General features: G+C 38.0%; 1 pseudogene; it reads left to right on the top strand.

Moving 5' to 3' along the window:
* The first annotated feature begins 629 nt into the window (after nucleotides 1-629).
* Nucleotides 630-728, top strand: LOC136384283 (small nucleolar RNA SNORA79; annotated as a pseudogene).
* The last annotated feature ends 2,713 nt before the right edge of the window (nucleotides 729-3,441 follow it).

Below are 3,441 nucleotides of genomic sequence, written 5' to 3'. Positions count from 1 at the left end.
GATGAGGACTGAGAATTGACCACTGGATTTGGCAAGTAAATCGCTAAGTGACCGTGACGAGACAGAGATGCGGGGTGAGTACAGGAGGCGTGATAGGCCTGGAAGTCCACGGTAAGGACTTTCGATCTTACTCAGAGTGAAATGGGAGCCATTGGAGGGTTTTATGCTCCCATAAAAACATCCCCCCACCCCAGAGTGTTCCCGTTGTTACAATTGATGAGCCTACATAGATATTTCATAATCACCCAAATCACTATTGAACAAATTCAGGTGAGTGACACTGAGGCCTGGAGTAGGAGATGGTACTAAATAAACCGGATAAGATTCGGGCAGCGCTCAGAGCCCGAGAGGAGTGACTCTCAGAATGAAGGGGAAGGGAGGAGGTATCTTTACAAAAGCAAAGGCTACTTTGTCAAGGAAAACTGTGGTCAAAGGTACAGGGAAACAAGGTGGGATTTGAAGGGGGTGTGGAGTTGAGAGATGTTGAGTGGAAGTTTTGTCACTAAAACCAAACAACAACAAGAAAAACCAAGGGTTTTGTTTTTGTTTGAGATTGGAGCTGTAACGTATTTCTGTGCTGATAGGAATGGTCCAGGAAGTAGAGAAGTTTTTTTGAAATAAGTAGACTTTAAGTCATTATACATTAAAATTTTATTTTCTTCACTCAGAGAATGTTAGGATAATGGAATGATCTGTTTATTCTCTGAAATTTGTGGAATCAAACACTAAGGAAAGAGAAGAGAAAGCAGTAGATAGATTTAACCCAGGTTGAAGTCTCTAAAGTAGGAATGCGGAGGATCTTAGCTGCATCGTTGCAGACTGATTTAAAGGGGAAGAAGCTGAGAGAGGAGGTATCTACAAGATTCCTCTGATCTCCTGATCACACCTTAGCTGGGTCTTATCAATAAAAGGAGAATGCAGGAGAGTAAAGACAAAGGAACAGAAAGTTCAGAAAATTTCAGAAAGGAGGGCAAGAAAAATGTGAAGTGACTCCGTGGGATATAGAAAAACAAAACATGGTTGACCAGAAAGGCTGATTGTTTATAGATGTGTAGAAGTCAAGTAAATCCTTTGGTTGGGTTTGGGTTTTATGAGTTATTTATTTTGGATTAGTATGTGCTTTGTGTAAAAATATTTCAGACAATATAGAAGAACATAGGATAAAAAAATAAAAGTGCATATACACAGACACTCTCATATGCTACTCTCTGGGGGAACTATTGTTATCAATTTGGTGCATATCCTTATAGATATTTATGTATGCATACACATACATATATGTATGTACAGTTACTTTTCAAAAATAGAATCATGTACTATTCATACTGTTCTGCAATTTGCTTTTTGTACCTAACAATATATCTTTTGTATTTTTTCATCTCAATAAAAATAGCTCTACCTCCTTCTTTATAAAAAAAAAATATATATATATCTATGAGTAGGTAATACATGAACAGGATATAATATATAAAAAGGAGAACAAAGTATATGTAGAATCTCCCTCCAACCTTTTAGCAGTACATTTCTCCCCAGAGGCAGCCAAGATGACCAGTTCCTTAAATGTCCTTCTAAAGCTAGGACATTTATATTTATAGGACATTTATAGATATAGATATGTTTGTATTCATGCAAATGATAGCTTGTCATTCATTGTTGTTCTATATCTTGCTTTTTTCATTTTAACCATATATCTTAGATCATTACATATAGAGCTGCCCCATTCTTCTGCATGGCAACATTATATTCTGTTGTCCGTTTATTCAATCAAATCCTATGGCTATATAGTTCTCATTTTTCACTTTCGCAATTATCTTAATGCAATCATACCGAGCAACAATTTAGAATTTCTTCAGCAAAAGGAAAAAATAAACCAAAATATAGATAGAAGACCAAATGAAGGCATTTCAGACTATAAAGAATCATGGAGTAAGACGAAGTATTAATCCATGTCTATGTGGCATTAAAATAAACTATAGCAAAGCAATTTGAAGTTCTAAGTGCTAATATTCTTATCTTCAAAAAGGAATTAATTGATTTCATTAGTTCCAAAGATGATATGAACAACAAAGAGCCCCTCTCTGTTTTCGGTTCCTAAACCCTCTTAACAGCCCTGATGAAGCCTTTTTCTGGGACCAGTCATCGGATGTCTAGAAAGTCATTGTTGTGTTCACAGAACTGTCTGTTTAAGAAACCATTCTCCTCCATTTGGTATTGTCACTGGCTGGTTGTACAGGTACTCTGAATAAATTAATGTCACTGGAATGATAAACCCCTAGGAAACTCCAGGGTGAAAAAACATGATGTTTCTCCCTCCATGTACATAATACATTATTAATTGAATTGGCTAGAAAGATAATGCTCTGTGGTGGCTGGAGTCATAAGGTGCGGGTCCCCATGTCAATTCTGTGGCCCCTGAGTGCATGACGTTGCATTATTCAATTCCCTTTGCTTCGATTTCCCATTAGAAAGATGAGAAACAACCCGTGTCTGATGCCCCTGCCTCCTCCAAAGCCATAGTGAAAGAAACAGAGATGAAAATGCACACATGGCAGAAAGTATTCCAGAAAGGTACTGTTTATGCAATGATGTTAGCGAGACACTGGCCAGGTGCTGCCTCGGGAGAGTGTAGGGCAGAGAGGTGTCGTACGAGAATTAACTAGGGAGATTATTCAGACTACTCTTGCGGGCTCCTTCCTTCCATCCCCAGTTGAGAATCATTATGGCTAAATAAAACTTCGGTGGCTGGTGCCATCAAGTAAGGGACATAAGTATGGAGTTCTAAGTAGTGAGAGATTTACACTATGGTGATAAAGGTTAAGGGTTTTAGCTTCAGGGAGATCTGGGTTTAAATGTTGGCTCCATCCCCTCATTAACTAACTATGTATATGATCTTAAATAACCCATTTCACTTTTTAGCCTCAGTTTCCCCTTCTGTAAAGCACCTGCCATCAAGATTGGCCTGTGTCTGCCACTTAGTACTCAACAGTTTCGCCATTGTTTCGTAAGCCTTACCCTGACCTTAACTGTCCACTCTGAACCATGGAGTTAAGGCAATATTTGTCATCCTACAAGTTTATCAATTATTTCTCACAAAGGATTAATAAATATAGAATCCTTATGAACATACATGCTCAAATATAGATTTTTAAAGCTGTAAATAGCTTTAAAACCATAAAGATTACCCTCAAATACACCCCTCATTTCATGGATGCGGACACTGAGGCTCAGAAAGGTAGTAGATGTACCCAAAGTTACAGGGCTGGTATGTATAAAGACCAGGAATACAGCCATATCTTCTGTCTTTCAGTCCAGCACATTTTAGTTCTTGCCTCTCTCCAACCACACAGTTAATGAAAGTAAAACATACTTCCTTTAAAAAGTTGATGATGAGAATGTTATTTCCTTTCTGTGGCAAAGTCAGTGAGTGACATCATCACAGAA

Source organism: Saccopteryx leptura, chromosome 12 (assembly GCF_036850995.1).
Source record: "Saccopteryx leptura isolate mSacLep1 chromosome 12, mSacLep1_pri_phased_curated, whole genome shotgun sequence".
In the NCBI taxonomy this organism is placed as follows: Eukaryota; Metazoa; Chordata; class Mammalia; order Chiroptera; family Emballonuridae; genus Saccopteryx; species Saccopteryx leptura.
Note: the sequence above shows the minus strand (reverse complement) of the source record. Positions and strands in the feature narration are given on the sequence as shown.